Consider the following 17,763-nt stretch of genomic DNA (forward strand, 5'->3'; position numbering starts at 1 on the left):
GGGAGGGTCAAGGTTGCAACCCAGGCCTGACTGCACAGCTGCCAGGCTGCACATTCCCCACCCCTGCTGCAGAGCGTCAGTGCCCTGCACCTGAACACAGAGCTCAGGAGCCAAGGGACAACGACTCACTCCTGCAGCCAGCCTCAAGGACACCATGCAGTATACACTGGAGAACAGTCACTGTGACCTAGAAGGTAGGGACCCCAAGAAGCACGCTCCCATGTTTCCTACCACCATTTGACATGGGCAGGTGGCCTTGGGCTCTCCCCAACACTGCATGAGTGTAGACAGAAAGGCTAACTTAGCAGCAAGATAAGAATATGTGATTTATATGAATAAAAGAGGTATCCAATTCCAACTTTAATAAAGTGTTTTCTTAATCAAGAAAGTATGCTTCCTGCAGAAAGGTTAGGTAACAGACAGCAAAAAGATAGTAAAAATCATCAGTAATCCCAACATCCAAAGATACCACTACCTATGCCAATTATCCTTTCTTTATAATTTAAGGTAAAGGAAATCGGACAATAATATGTTTTCAAACATACTTCCTTCATTTCATATGAACATTTTACCAAGTCATTGCCTTACTACATCATTATTTTAAGGAGACAGTAATTCTAGGATATGAATATGCACCGTGAGTTCTTTTCTTTTTAAACCAATCCCCTATTGTTGGATATTTAGGTTATCTCCATATTTTCACATCATAAACAACACTGCAGTGGACATTCTCTGCAGATATTCAAAACTGTTTTCTTAGGACAAATCCCTAGAAGTAGAATTGCTGGGCCAAGGCATCTGCAGATTTTAAAGGCTTTTGATAAAACAGCCTCAATACTGGAAACTTTTTTTTTTAATTCTAAACATACACACAAAGAAAAACCCTTGGTTACTATCCTCTCTTAAAACTTAATAATCCCCAAACCTTCCATTACAGCTTCTCAAAGTGACGTTTTTTGATTGATGTAATTTGTTAATTTGTGAAGCACCCAACATGCATGGCACTGCAGGAGATGCAAAGAAACCTCAGAGGAGGCTCGTGGTGGAGGCGGGAGCTGAGACCTGTGATAAACAACTGTCAGGTGAAGCAGGAGGTGGTTGGTGTGTGCACATTGCAGGCCCACTCTAGATGTGAGTGGAACTAAGCAAGGCAGACAGGAGTAGCCTTGGAGCTTCCTGCAGAGAGATGGTCCTTTGTATCACAGCACCAAGGGGCACTGCACACGCACCAGCTCCTGAGGGACAGGTGGGATTTAAAACTGGGTATAACATTCCAGAGGCCAGAGAAAAGGCAGAACAAGATACATTCAAGCGGCAGCCAATCTGATGGCCAGGGGTGCAGAGGAGAGCAGAAGTGAGTCTAGCACAGCTCAAGTCATAAAGGATCACAGGTGGGGACAGGTACCTTCATCTCAGGAATGAGGCCCCTCTCAAGACTCTTGGGTGAGAGAGAAGGCTAAGCAAGGTGTTGCGGTTTTTTTTGGAGAAGTAATCTGGTGATCGAGTGCAAGACAGAATCAAAGCAGAGTAGATGTGGGAAAAGGGAAGAGAGTCCAGTGGGGCTTACAGCCACAGGCAGAAACTGGACAGAGGCAGTGGGAGAGGGGGAAGTGGGGAGCCCCTGGGCTGAGAAGCAGGCAACGTGTGAGAACCTAGAACTGGAAACTTCATTTGGCCTAATTTCCTCCTTTTACTGATGGGAAAATGAAGCCTCTCAGACAGAGAAGAGCACGGGAGAAACAAGCACTCTGAGAACATCCACAGTCAGGCAAGAGGTTGTGCTGGAAGCTCTGGATGCATCAGTGTGCTTCATTTCCTGCGATGCTCTCAACAGTACCTCACATTATGTAATCCCATCACCAGCTGGAAGGTGAGGAATTCGATTTGAGGAGACAAGTACTTCACATAAGGTCACATACACAACACACCAGCCCCTTCACAGCCAAACTTCACATAGTTCTTGGACAGTCCCATCTCTTAGCATCTTCACCAACCGGTTACCTCCAACCCACTCCAACTACCCTTCTGCCCTGGTCATGATACCAAATAGCTTAGCAAAGCCTCCAATGACATTATCAAAACCAAGGACAGGGATTCTGCCGGCAGCCTTCGTTTGGGCTGCAACTCTTCCCAGAGTCTCCGGCCTGCTGGCCTACTACATCAGATTTTGGATTCACCAAGCCTCCACAATCACAGTCTTGGTGCTCCAGCCGGCTGTCAGGCCTGAGCCTCTGAGGTGGTAGAGCCGAGTTCACCAGAGACCTCCCAGCCCCACGTAATAAAAAACGGTGAAAGCTCTCTCACAGATCTCCATCTTGAAGCGAAGACCCAGTTCCACTCAATGACCAGCAAGCTACAGTGCTGGACACCTTATGCCAAACAACTAGCAAGACAGGAACACAACCCCACACATTAGCAGAGAGGCTGCCTAAAATCATAGTAAGTTCACAGACACCCCAAAACACACCACCGGACGTGGTCCTGCCCACCAGAAAGACAAGATCCAGTCTCATCCACCAGAACACAGGCACCAGTCTCCTCCACCAGGAAGCCTACACAGCCCACTGAACCAACCTTACCCACTGGGAGCAGACACCAAAAATAACGAGAACTATGAACCTGCAGCCTGCAGAAAAGAGACCCCAAACACAGTAAGTTAAGCACAATGAGAAGACAGAAAAACACACAGCAGATGAAGGAGCAAGATAAAAACCGACCAGACCTAACAAATGAAGAGGAAATCAGCAGTCTACCTGAAAAAGAATTCAGAATAATGATAGTAAAGGTGATCCAAAATCTTGGAAATAGAATAGAGAAAATACAAGAAACGTTTAAAAAGGATTAGAAGAACTAAAGAGCAAACAATGATGAACAATATAATAAATGAAATTAAAAATTCTCTAGAAGGAATCAATAGCAGAATAACTGATGCAGAAAAACAGATACGTGACCTGGAAGTTAAAATAGTGGAAATAACTACTGCAGAACAGAATAAAGAAAAAAGAATGAAAAGAACTGAGGACAGTCTCAGAGACCTCTAGGACAACATTAAATGCACCAACATTCGAATTATAGGGGTCCCAAAGAAGAAGAGAAAAAGAAAGGGACTGAGAAAACACTTGAAGAGATTATAGTTGAAAACTTCCCTAATATGGGAAAGGAAATAGTCAATCAAGTCCAGGAAGCACAGAGAGTCCCATACAGAATAAATCCAGGAGAAACACGCCAAGACACATATTAATCGAACTATCAAAAATTAAATACAAAGAAAAAATATTAAAAGCAGCAAGGGAAAAGCAACAAATAACATACAAGGGAATCCCAATAAGGTTAACAGCTGAACTTTCAACAGAAACTCTGCAAGCCAGAAGGCAGTGGCAGGACATATTTAAAGTGATGAAAGGGTAAAACCTACAACCAACATTACTCTACCCAGCAAGGATCTCATTCAGATTCGACAGAGAAATTAAAACCTTTACAGAGAAGCAAAAGCTATGAGAATTCAGCACCACCAAACCAGCTTTACAGAACATCCTAAAGGAAGTTCTCTAGGCAGGAAACACAGGAGAAGGAAAAGACCTACAATAACAAATCCAAAACAATTAAGAATATGGTAACAGGAACATACATATCGATACCTACCTTAAATGTAAATGGATTAAATGCTCCAACCAAAAGACAAAGACTGGCTGAATGGATACAAAAACAAGACCTGTATATATGCTGTCTACAAGACACCCACTTCAGACCTAGGGACACATACAAACTGAAAGTGAGGGGATGGAAAAACATATTCCATGCAAATGGAAATCAAAAGAAAGCTGGAGTAGCAATTCTCATATCAGACAAAATAGACTTTAAAATAAAGACTATTAGAAGAGACAAAGAAGAACACTACATAATGATCAAGGGATCAATCCAAGAAGAAGATATAACAATTGTAAATATTTATGCACCCAACATAGGAGCACCTTAATACTTAAGGCAAATGCTAACAGCCATAAAAGGGGAAATTGACAGTAACACAATCATAGTAGGGGACTTTAACACCCCACTTTCACCAATGGACAGATCATCCAAAATGAAAATAAATAAGGAAACACAAGCTTTAAATGGTACATTAAACAAGATGGATTTAACTGACATTTATAGGACATTCCATCCAAAAACAACAGAATACACTGTCTTCTCAAGTGCTCATGGAACATTCTCCAGAATAGATCATATCTTGGGTCACAAATCAAGCCTTGGTAAATTTAAGAAAATTGAAATCGTATGAAGTATCTTTTCTGACCACAACGCTATGAGACTACATATCAGTAACAGGAAAAAATCTGTAAAAAATACAAACACATGGAGGCTAAACAATACACTACTAAATAACCAAGACATCACTGAAGAAATCAAAGAGGAAATCAAAAAATACCTCGACAAATGACAATGAAAACACAATGACTCAAAACCTATGGGATGCAGCAAAAGTAGTTCTAAGAGGGAAGTTTATAGCAATACAATCCTACCTCAAGAAACAAGAAACATCTCAAATAAACAACCTAACCTTACACCTAAAGCAATTAGAGAAAGAAGAACAAAAAAACCCCAGAGTTAGCAGAAGGAAAGAAATCATAAAGATCAGATCAGAAACAAATGAAAAAGAAATGAAGGAAAGAGTAGCTAAGATCAACAAAACTAAAAGCTGGTTCTTTGAGAAGATAAACAAGATTGATAAACCACTAGCCAGACTCATCAGAAAAAAAGGGAGAAGACTCACATCAATAGAATTAGAAATGAAAAAGGAGAAGTAACAACTGATACTGCACAAATACAAAGGATCATGAGAGACTACTACAAGCAACTCTATGCCAATAAAATGGACAACCTGGAAGAAATGGACAAATTCGTACAAAAGCTCAACCTTCCGAGACTGAAGCAGGAAAAAATAGAAAATATACACAGACCAATCACAAGCACTGAAATTGAAACTGTGATTAAAAATCTTCCAACAAACAAAACCCAGGACCAGATGGCTTCACAGGAGAATTCTATGAAACATTTAGAGGAGAGCTAACCACCTATCCTTCTCAAACTCTTCCAAAATATAGCAGAGGGAGGAACACTCCAAACTCATTCTATGAGGCCACCATCACCCGATACCAAAACCAGACAAAGATGTCACAAAAAAAGAAAACTACAGGCCAATATCACTGATGAGCACAGATGCAAAAACCCTAAACAAAATACTAGCAAACAGAAACCAGCAGCACATTAAAAGGATCATACACCACGATCAAGTGGGGTTAATCCCAGGAATGCAAGGATTCTTCAATATATGCAAATCAATCAATGTGATAAACCATATTAACAAATTGAAGGAGAAAAACTATATGATCATCTCAAGAGATGCGGAAAAAGCTTTCGACAAAATTCAACACCCATTTATGATAAAAACTCTGCAGAAAAGTAGGCATAGAGGGAAACTACCTCAACATAATAAAGGCCATACATGACAAACCCACAGCCAACATGGTTCTCAATGATGAAAAACTGAAACCATTTCCTTTAAGATCAGGAACAAGACAAAGTTGCCCACTCTCACCACCATTATTCAACACAGTTTTGGAAGTTTTAGCTACAGCAAACAGAGAAGAAAAAGAAATAAAAGGAAACCAAATGGAAAAGAAGAAGTAAAACTCACTGTTCGCAGATGACATGATACTATACATACAGAAACCCAAAGATGCTACCAGAAAACTATTAGAGCTAATCAATGAATTTGGTAAAGTAGCAGGATATAAAATTAATGCACAGAAATCTCTTGCATTCCTATACACTAATGATGAAAAATCTGAAAGAGAAATTAAGGAAACACTCCCATTTACCATTGCAACAAAAAGAATAAAATACCTAGGATTAACCTACCTAAGGAGAGAAAAGACCTGTATGCAGAAAATTATGACACTGATGAAATAAATTAAAGATGATACAAACAGATGGAGAGATATACCATGTTCTTGGATTGGAAGAATCAACATTGTGAAAATGACTATACTAACCAAAGCAATCTACAGATTCAATGCAATCCCTATCAAACTACCAATGGCATTTTTCACAGAACTAGAACAAAAAATTGCACAATTTGTATGGAAACACAAAAGACCCCAATAACCAAAGCAATCTTGAGAACGAAAAACGGAGCTGGATGAATCAGGCTCCCTGACTTCAGACTATAATACAAAGCTACAGTAATCAAGACAGTATGGTACTGGCACAAAAACAGAAACAGAGATCAATGGAACAGGATAGAAAGCCCAGAGATAAACCTATGCACATATGGTCACCTTATATTTGATAAAGGAGGCAAGAGTATACAATGGAGAAAAGACAGCCTCTTCAATAAGTGGTGTTGGGAAAACTGGACAGCTACATGTAAAAGAATGAAATTAGAACACTTCCTAACACCATACACAAAAATAAACTCAAAATGGATTAAAGACCTAAATGTAAGGCCAGACACTATAAAACTCTTAGAGGAAAACATAGGCAGAACACTCTATGACACACATCACAGCAAGATCCTTTTTAACCCACCTCCTAGAAAAATGGAAATAAAAACAAAAATAAACAAATGGGACTTAATGAAACTTCAAAGCTTTTGCACAGCAAAGGAAACCATAAACAAGACGAAAAGACAATCTTTAGAATGGGAGAAAATATTTGCAAACGAAGCAACTGACAAAGGATTAATCTCCAAAATATATAGGCAGCTCATGCAGCACAATACCAAAAAAACAAACAACCCAATCCAAAAATGGGCAGAAGATCTAGACATTTCTCCAAAGAAGGTATACAGACTGCCAACAAACACATGAAAGGATGCTCAATATCACTAATCATTAGAGAAATGCAAATCAAATCTACAATGAGGTATCACCTCACACCGGTCAGAATGGCCATCATCAAAAAGTCTACAAACAGGGCTTCCCTGGCACAGTGGTTGAGAGTCCGCCTGCCGATGCAGGGGACATGGGTTCGTGCCCCGGTCCGGGAAGATCCCACATGCCACGGAGCGGCTAGGCCCGTGAGCCACGGCCGCTGAGCCTGCGCGTCCAGAGCCTGTGCTCCGCAGCAGGAGAGGCCACAACAGTGAAAGGCCCGCGTTCTGCAAAAAAAAAAAAAAAAAAAGTCTACAAACAATAAATGCTGAAAGGGTGCGGAGAAAAGGGAACCCTCTTGCACTGTTGGTGGGAATATAAATTGATACCGTCACTATGGAGAACAGTATGGAGGTTCCTTTAAAAACTAAAAATAGAACTACCATACGACCCAGCGATCCCACTACTGGGCATATACCCTGAGAAAACCATAATTCAAAAAGAATCATGTATCACAATGTTCATTGCAGCTCTATTTACAATAGCCAGGACATGGAAGCAACCTAAGGGTCCATCAACAGATGAATGGATAAAGAAGATGGGGCACATATATACAATGGAATATTACTCAGCCATAAAAAGAAACGAAACTGAATTATTTGTAGTCAAGTGGATGGACCTAGAGACTGTCATACAGAGTGAAGTAGTCAGAAAGAGAAAAACAAATACCGTATGCTAACACATATATATGGAATCTAAAAAAAAAAAAATGGTTCTGAAGAACCTATGGGCAGGACAGGAATAAAGAGGCAGGCGTAGAGAATGGACTTGAGGACACGGGAGGGGGAAGGGTAAGATGGGACGAAGGTAGATAGTGGCATGGACATATGTACACTACCAAATGTAAAACAGATAGCTAGTAGGAAGCAGCCGCATAGCACAGGGAGATCTGCTCAGTGCTTTGTGTCCATCTAGAGGGGTGGGATAGCGAGGGTGGAAGGAAGACGCAAGAGGGAGGAGATATGGGGATTTATGTTTATGTATAGCTGATTCACTTTGTGGTACAGCAGAAACTAGCACACCATTGTAAAGCAATTATACTCCGATAATGATGTTAAAAAAAAAGAAAAACAAGGACAGTTCCAGTCCTCATCTTACTTGACCTCTTCAGAGTCTTCTGGCCTCGCCTCCTTCTCTAGGCCTCTCTGATCCCACATACCCACTGTCCACCCTTCCTCTTCAACCTGACCTCTAAAATGTCAGCCTCTGTCATTTCACGTGGGCAACAGGCTTCGTGTGCCGCCCCTACACTGGTTCATTCTCAGTGGCGTGTCATGGTCCCGGAGCTCTGAGCTCTGCAGTTGAAAATCCACCTGCCTACTCCATGGCTCCACTTAGGAATCTAATAACTCATGTCCCCCACCCCCACCTCAGTCCGCCTCCCAAGCTTCCATATTTGGTCACTGACACTCCCATTCCCTGAACTGCTCATATCAAAAACCAAGGAGTCATTCCTGATTCTCCTCTCCCCCCCATACCACATGGTATCCAGTGCAGCCACACATCCTCTTGGGCCTCATGCTTATTGAAATGTCAAACAGAGAAAGGCAAACACTATGTTCTCACTTATATGTGGAATCTAAAAAAGCCAAACCCATAGAAATAGACTAGAATGGTGGTTGCCAGGGGCCAGGGGAGATGTTGGTCCAAGGGTATAAACTCCCCAATAGGACTGGAGGAGCGAATACACAGCTTGGTGACCATAATGAACAATACTGAATTATATACTTGAAAGCTGTTAAGAGAGTAGATCTTAAGCGTTAAAACCACAGATGTGCAGAAATCGTATTTTTGTGAGGGGATGGAGGTGTTAACTGACCTTATGTTGGTGATCATTTTGCCATGTAACTAATCACCACACCATACACCTTAAACTTATGTTTATGTCATATTTTAATGTCAATATCATCTCAGTAAAGCTGAGAAAAACGGTCCTCCTGGCTCCAGCTCCCAAGCCTGTGGGAATCTCAGATGTTCTTTCCACCACAGCTCTTTGACCACGCCATCCACTCCCCCCCCCAGGGCGTGTCCACCCTCCTCAGGACCAAGCCCTGGCCTTTCTACTCACGCTGACCACTCCCACTGCGACATCAGCTCCAGGGGGACAGGAAGTGATTTTCTATTTAGCTCACAATTCTATCTCCGGCGCCTGAAACAGCAGCTGTGCACAGTCCACACATCATTAACACACACGCACAGCAAGTGCCTTTCTCCACATCCACCTGTCTCCGTCCACCGCTCTCACTCTGACCTGAGCCACCGTCATCTCCAGCCTGGACAACAGCGACAGCCCGCTATCCAGCCCGCACCACCCAGGCCTCCTTCTACCTCTTCTCTAGTATGTTCTCACTCAGTGCACTTAGGCCCCCAAGCGCCTTCCTTCATGCCCTGCTGTCTGGGGTCCACCTCCTGTCACATGTCTGCCTCATTCCCATCATGAGGCTCTGCATTCAAATGTCACCTCCTCAGAGCTTTGCCCAAACACCCTAGCTTCACCAGCACTCCCCTACTGCCTCTCCCTCCCTCATTTCTCCATTTCATCGATTTCAGAGCACTTTTCATGTCTGAAAAATGTCAATACCTGAACGGATGTGTTTAGCTGAGCGATCAGTGTCTATTACCCCCACTGAAAGCACAGGCTCTGCCCTGTTTGTTTACTGCTTTTTCTCCCAGGCCTAACGTCGGGCACACGGCAGCTGCAGGAAAGATGTGCTGCCCGACTGGGGCCAAGGAAGCCTTGTATCCTGCTTCCCACTCCTGCTCCCCTTTCCTGAGGTGAAATGGAGAGAACAAGGTCTCCATCAGGTATCTGCCCCCAGAGGACTCTCCAAATCAAGACATACGACCCAGCTTCAGGCCAATGACTCAATGAGAAAGTCTTTTTTTTTCTTTTGTACTATTTATTCCTTCCTATGCCCAGTCTAAACATTCATATTCCTTCCATGCTATTGTAAATTAAGTATATTAGTTTCCTCCTAAATAGTAAACAGAAGTTTTTATAGAGGAGTACCTGGATGCAATCTATTATTGTTGTATTCATATTGATATTCATATATTGATGATACTAGCAAGTGTTAGCATCAATAAATGTTTGCTATCCTCTCCAATAGACCAGAAAATTCAGTACCCAGGGAAAGAGCATAAAGACACAAAACTAAAGTTTGCTTAAGTTTTCTATGGCCACCAAAACAGACACTAGGGAAGAATCCCTTTTACTCTGCCTCCTGGCTCCCCTCCATAGCCAGTATAGACCATTCCATTCACAGAGGCCACACTACAGGGCCAGAACCAACAGCTTCTTCAAACAAAAGAGGTGCCTCCACACTGGACACTTTTTCCCCATTTATAGAAGAAAAGTAGGAAGAAACTACCCACTTATTCCTGAAGAAAAGACAAGCCGAAGCCACAAAGTGCAAGGCAGGACCCGACCGCCAGCCATTTTGGATTCCATCAGTGACACTGTCAGTCTTCGGGGTGTTTTGTGATAGGAACTGAAGAGGGAAAACCCAGTTGGACCATTAATGATAGCACAGTGCTCGGAAGGCACAAGCCACAAACAGGAAAGAGAATACAGGATGCTTCATTTATGCCGCGAAATAATACAAGCTTTGAGGGAGTGAGTATTCCACACAGTGTAGGAAGGAAAGGCATACCCTTGCTACTACTCATTGGTGATTAAAAGGAAATTGTAAAACACCGCTTCTCCCTTTTCAAAGCAACAGAGAGCCAAAGAACTCGCAAACCTTAGAAAAGGCACTGGCATGTGAGATCGCAGGCTGGCCTGTAAAGAAATAATCATCGAAGCTCATGGAATTGAAGGCAAGCAGGAAGCAGAGGGAAAGAGCACAGCTGGAAGGTAAGGATGGGGGCCTGGGCCGGCAAGGGGGTGGGGTAGAAGGCACTTCCCCCCAAAGACCATTTTAAATAGTCTTTCCATTGAAAGAAATACTATTCCCCCCAAATTCCTAGGTATTTTTAAAACATCAAAAAGGCAGAATTTCTGCTCCAGGGACTTGAGTGAATGGCATAAACAAACTACACATCTTTGGAAAATAAATCCCTAAGAACTGCTAATATAAGAAGGGCTAATGAAAAGCATTTATTGAGAAGCCCCCCAAAAGCTGTGTATCTCAGTATTTGGAAGAGCAAATATACAAGAAATTCAATTACAACTCTATCATATGCTCAATATTAAACACAATCTTGGATCCTAGAAAAAGAAAAATGGGGTGACTCAGGTCCAAGCGCTGGAGTGCTATTGCCTGGCTCCTGACCTCAACGGTTCACATCCCTCCCGTCTCTAAGCCTCATTTTCCACACCTGCAAAATGGGCTGTTCATACCTACCACACAGAGGCTGTCACAGAATCAGATAAGGGCTTTTGTGTTCCTATCGACGGTAATAGGCTTGAGGCAATATTACTACATAAATTAAACATTAATAAAAACATTCATCCATAGTGTTGTCCCCATCTAAATATTACTAATATATAAAAAAAGGGGGAAATGAGCAAAACTGTGGGTTAGCCTTCTGACACCAATTCCATTAAAGAATAGCAGAGGTAGTTATCTAATTAAAATGTTCTCCACTTTGATCAACTCTTCTTTAAAAATATGGGACATGGGACAGTCTTCGCTGTACTTGGAAATAAAAGACATCGGGAAGCATAATTAGCATCACTTTCCTGCAGGTCTACAGGCAAATAATGGAAGAAAAACATATTCGTGAACCAGTTGTCATCTCTGGTTCTGGTGGTAAAACACGACATAACAAAACCGATGTCTTGGCCATCGGCCCAGGATAAGCGTTCCTTATTTCCCTTAAAATTAACTCTTTGGAACCAATCACTTAGTACTGCAAAACTCCCTCTAGACGCTATCACTCTATGAAAGCCAAACAGATTCAAGAGATTAGGAGAGGATTCATGTATAGCTGAGTTTTGTGCAAGGAGACATAGCAACCACCTCTCAAGCCAGTGGAAAGTAGAACAGAAGTTTTAATAGTCAATGAACAGGGCTCAGGAACCGCAAAGAAGGGGGCCCATGACACCCCACCTCTGGGGAGATCAGGAAGCCTTCTCAGAGGAAGGGATCCCGGAGGATGACCTGAAAGATGAGCAGGGTCTTGCCAGAAAGGCAGGCAGGGAGCGGGGAAGGGGGGCACATACCTGGAGGTGGCTGGTGGCAGTTCAGGGGAACCCCAGGGGTATAGCCTGTGTGACAGGGAAAGAACAAGGGTAACAGCAGGGCAGATGCTAGAAAGCAGACTGAGACAAGCGCTCAGTAGGTCAATTTCATTTTGCAGGTTGAAGGACAGTCTTCAAAATCGTGAGCATGCATCAGAACCACCTGGAGGGCTTGGTAAAACACAGAACACAGGGGCCTGAGGACTTGCATTTCTAGTAAGTGCCTGGGTGATGCTGATCCTGCTGGCCTGGGTACCACCCTTTGAGAACCACTGCCCCAGAAAATAATACTTTAACCCCCCCCTTACCTGTCACTACCCTCCCTGCCCACTGCATTTGCTATGTGATGCAGGAAAAGCCTGTGCACCTGTAGTTCTTAATGTGATCTTCACCAGAAAATCCCCAAGCATCCCACAGACACAATGTAGGAAGCACAGCAAAGCAGAAGGAAAAGGTGGTGGAGTTGGAGTGTCCCTAGTGCCCCCCAGTCCACCCGTGGCTGTTCAGTCTGCGGCCCCTTCCCTGAGTAAAGGTCTCAGCACACCCTCTATTGTACTCAGGGAAGGCAGGGCATGGGTTTCTTTCTACCAGCTTCTCCTCTGTAGACTACAACTAACCAAAAAGTCAGAGATGGGGCTTCCCTGGTGGCGCAGTGGTTGAGAGTCCACCTGCCGATGCAGGGGACACGGGTTCGTGCCCCCGTCCGGGAAGATCCCACATGCCGCAGAGCGGCTAGGCCCATGAGCCATGGCCGCTGAGCCTGCACATCTGGAGCCTGTGCTCCGCAACGGGAGAGGCCACAACAGTGAGAGGCCCTCGTACCGCAAAAAAAAAAAAAAAAAAATCAGAGATGGGGAAAAAAAGACAATGTTGTGATAACAAACACTACTGATACTCCCAAGTTTGTTAAAGTAGAATTTTCTGTATAAATGTAAACAGACACAATTCATGTTAAGCCTTTTTATCTTTCTGTATCAATGAGGATGTATTTACGTTGTGTATGTACATTTATATTTTACACAGACTGCAGTCCGGCCACCTGACACATTAAGTAACTAAAGGCCATCTTAAGAATGTAAGGGATTGCATTACACAGGTGACTGTGGGGACAGAAATTAAAAATCAAGTGTAATTTTCAATGTGTAGTGAACAAGTTCACTGCCCCAAATAAGAGCCATGTCTACTATACACAACCTAAAAACCCATGCACATATAATATGTAGTCCTGAAGGCTCTGAACTTGAAAACAGAGTGCTACAATGTGGCACAGAACTTACAAAGACAAGTGAGATGTTTACATCCTGCCTGCCAATGAAGAAATGGAAACTTACCGGGAATTAATTCAAAGGCTGTAGGGAACACAAGCCCCAGCGTCCCCATCACATACAGCATCTGGGGCCAGACAGATTGGTAAAGAAGGAAGCTGTATTTGTTTCAACGGAGGCGCACCAACTGTTTTCCTGGGTCTTCATTAAAAACAACTTTGCCTGCTCTGACGGTTACTCCAAATCCCTTTCTGATCTTAAAATATCGAAAGCCCAATATTCTTTCTAAGTCTCTGTATTTCAAAAGCGCCTTTATGAAAGCCTCCCATCCTTTCTACTTATTTCCAGTTCTGACGGCTGGTTGCCTTTTTGATGAAGCAGCACACGGGGACTAGACTCCCTTGGTTATAGCCACCCGCTCAGGCCCCCACGGGCCCTGTGGGAGCCTCACCGCTAACCAGGCACACCACAGTGCAGGTGTGAGAGCGCGTCAGCCTCCGAACCCTGAATCCGTGCAGCCAGTGGATGGCGCTATGGGGCTCACGCCCTGCAGGAGGTATACAGTAGGATCAAAGAGAGGCAAGCAGACCTGCTGCAGCCTGACCTGGAAAATGTGTTTCGTCTGCCTTCTCTTCCCTCTTCCTTATGATTTTGGATTTTCTACTCAGAAACAGGCAAGTCTTCTAAAATAAAAGTCGCCCCTGTGGCCCCCATTCTATCTCACTGGCTTTTGTAGAACACGTATCATTGCACTTAGAATTCACATACTCATTTAAAGTATTTTACTTGGCTCTACGATGCTCCAGTTCCCTTGAGTGACCTGTACTCTTTCAATTAGCCAATTATCTAAACAAGCTGATAATCAGTGCGGAAACCCCACGTATCTGTTCCCCCCTGTACTTTGAGGCGATTCTTCATGGATGTGGTGTTAAAGGTCAGGCCCTTGAATGGCTGAGGCTTTGAATATGATTGGGGGCCTTTGATGGAGGGGAGGGGCACCAGGTCGGTCTTCAGGGACCAGATAACTCTTGGTTCCATCTCCAACCAACCACCACTTGGCCTGAGATTGGTCCTTCACTGCCGTGCCTCGGTTTCCTCCTGATTCAGATGAGGGTACGGGACTAGATGTATTCATTCTTCCAACAAATACTTATAAAACACCTCCCAAGTGCTAACGTGTACTTTCCAGGTTCTGGGAAGTCGGCAGTGAACAAAACCAACACACTCCTGCCTTCACGGAGCAGCCAGTCCTGATGGGCTCTAAAACCACACACTCCGTGCCCCCCAGGGCAGAGCCCAGGGCTCGCCTGCAGTGACCCTCACACAGCCAGCACCGCGGGCTGGATGCACACTCAGACAAACGTTAACACCCCGTGGATGCCCGAGGAGCCAACGCATACCTGCTACAGAGAACCATCACACAAAACATAACAGGACACCCAGCTCAGATGCCCAGAGAGGGAGTTATCCCATTAAAAGCAAGCAAGCGCTCACCGCAAGCTACACACAGCAGGGGCTCCAAGAAAGAAGTGTGGTCCACCTGTTGACTTCAGCAGGGACCACATGGAGCTGGGCCCAGGGCCGGGGAGGGGGCGGGGGGGGGGTGGGCAGGGGCAGCAGAGATCTAAACAGAGGAGAAAGGGGAGGGAGAGGTCTGAGGGAGAGCAGGGGGGCAAAGGGAAGCCTGGAACAGAAGGCACTAAAGCAGCCAAGGGAAACCCCAGCGGGAGCCAGCGTCCCAGCACTCATAAGGCAATGGAAAAGTGCAACCACTGAGGGGTCTGGGCATATCATAAAAATATGGAGTTTGGGAATGGTCATTCTGGCAGTGGTCAGTAACCAAACCAAAGTATAGAGGATTATATGCCCATGTCCATAGCAGCATTGTACCCAACAGCCAAAAGGTGGAAGCAACCCAAGTGTCCATTAACAGATGGATGGATAAATAAAATGTGGTCTGTCCATACAATGAAACAGCATTCAGTCTTAAAAAGAAAGAAAATTCTGACACCTGCTACAACATGGATGAACCCTAAGGGCATGATGCCGAGTGGAAATTAGCCAACCACAAAAGAACAAATACTGTATGATCCCACCACATACACTAGTCAAGTTCAAAGAGGCAGAAAATAGAATGGTGGGGGTAGGGGGGAATGGAGAGTTGTTTAATGAGTACAGTTTCAGCTTTTCAAGATGAAGAAAGTTCTGGAGATTGGTTGTACAACCCTAACATGACTGTACACTTAAAAACAGTTAAGATGGTAAATTCTATGCTATGTGTATTTGTACACATATTTTTTAATATGTGTACACATATTAAATTTTTTAAAAGCACAATTTTTTAAAAGCATAGGGGAGAATTTTCACTGTTTTTATTCTGCCCCTCATGGGTCACACAAGTGTAAATGAACAGCTAAAGGCAGGCCACACAGCCCATCCACCACCCATGACCAAAGAGAACCCAGTGGGAAGAAAAGCAGCTCTGCCACAGATGGGTGGGGCATTTAGAAATAAGCTGCCAGGCCAGGCATAACAGGGGGGGCTGCACCCAGTACAACCAGAGACCTCAGGGCACAAATCAGGGGCCTCATAAGAGTCCTGCACAGACTCTCCATGAAAATGGGCTCTGAGCACACAAGGCAGGTATTAAGTGGTCAGACAGGTGGGCACCTGCAGACACCTCTATACGAAGTGGGAAGAAGCTAAAAAACCCACTTGCAAGGCCCCACCCCTGCCAACTAGACTGTGGCTGACCTCTCCGTCAGATGTGATTCAAGGGCAGAATTCTCACACTAGTTTATCAATTTTCTAACTTTTGCTGTTCCCAGGTCATTTCCTATAGCCAGATACAGCCGTACCTCCACGCAGCTCTTGCCTTGTAAAATGTGGTGAGGTGAGCACGAGAAAATTCCGTCACGCTCCAGCCTGTCCCCTTGCCGCAGCTCCTGCCCTTAAGTCCTCACTCCCACTTTTGCCAAGGCCTTTGTATTTTCTACAGCTTCGGCATTTATTATGCTGCTCTAACACCTCCAGATTCACCTCCTCTCCAAGGGACAGGTATTTCTTCCACTGTGTGCTTATCCAAGCAACTGGAGGCCAATCGCATCCTTGACTCCTTCACTGAGCGATGCTGCAACTTTACCGAGGCCTGGTACGCTCTGCATTCAAAATATCTCTATCCATGCCATGGCTGCCTAGCCAGCAGCCTCCAGGAAGACACTCCCTGCATCCTGCCAGGAGTGGACATCCTAAACCAGTGCCCTCCCAGACCTTGGCTCCCCAAAAGATCAGTTAAATGCCTTTCTCCCAAGCAGTTCAATCCCACTCTGCTCCAGATAACAGCCCAACACCCAAGCCACCATAGTAACATTCCCTCCCTGTACTCTCGTATTATCAACCAAAGGCAGAAACAGAAGAAAAACACTGCTGCAAAGTGAAGCCATGGATCATAAACCATAAACCATCATAAACCACAATGACTTGGAAATTTGGATTTATTATTCCTTCTTGGCCTGAGGACTTTTTAAATTGGTAGACTTCGGGGGCACAAGACTTCATCTACAGTGCCGTGTTAAAATTTCATCATACCCTCGTCAACAAGGTGAAACAATACGAACTACATTTGAATAGCTTCGTAAATGCACAATTCACCCTCCGATGTGCTGACTCATGAATGGCACAAAGAAGGTCTCTAGTGGAAGGCCACGAGGCTCTTTCTGCATGTTTCCACATCTTTATCAATTACTTGAACGATGGCACAGATAAAATGTTTATCAAATTCAAGGATGACAAGTTTCTTGGAGAGATGGCAAATACATTGGATGACAGAGTCATGAGATAAAAAGATCAACAGATTGGAATTGCAATAGAGGAAATAATGTTATTTGGACACTTGGATGCAAAAAAAGAAATGCACAAATGTAGGAGGTGTGAAAAAGACTTAGGAGATTTAACTGGATACAATTTCTGTATGTGACGATGGGGCGTTTTGGCTGCCAAAAAAAAAGTCAGCCAGCCTTAGACTATACTCGGGGAGGCTTTGTAAAGTAAGAGGAGAGGAGAGGTCCCCAAAACTAGGTTTCTGTCTCCACACTTTAGAAGAGAAGAGAGAAAATGGGAGAGGATCCAAGTGACAGCCAGGAGGAAGAGGGACCTGAAATCCATCTCATAGGTAACAGCTGCAGAAAACGAGCATTCGCAGGTCCACAGGAAGGAGGGCTGGCTGGGTTCTATGTGAAGCTGATGGGGAACGGGAACACAGAATGTAGAATCAACACAGGGCAAAGGCTTTGGGTTCCATATAAGAACACACAATAGGATTTATCTGAAGTCAGAATGGGCTGCCTAAAGAGGTGATAAAGATTTCTGTGGACCTGCACAT

At 44.0% G+C, this 17,763-nt stretch overlaps 1 protein-coding gene across 2 annotated transcripts in view; it reads right to left on the reverse strand.

Moving 5' to 3' along the window:
* IGF1R (insulin like growth factor 1 receptor) overlaps nt 1-17,763 on the reverse strand; it is a 307,950-nt gene that overhangs the window by 247,779 nt on the left and 42,408 nt on the right. The gene's annotated exons all lie outside the window — the stretch shown is intronic.

This window comes from Globicephala melas, chromosome 2, assembly GCF_963455315.2.
Source record: "Globicephala melas chromosome 2, mGloMel1.2, whole genome shotgun sequence".
Classification (NCBI taxonomy): Eukaryota; Metazoa; Chordata; class Mammalia; order Artiodactyla; family Delphinidae; genus Globicephala; species Globicephala melas.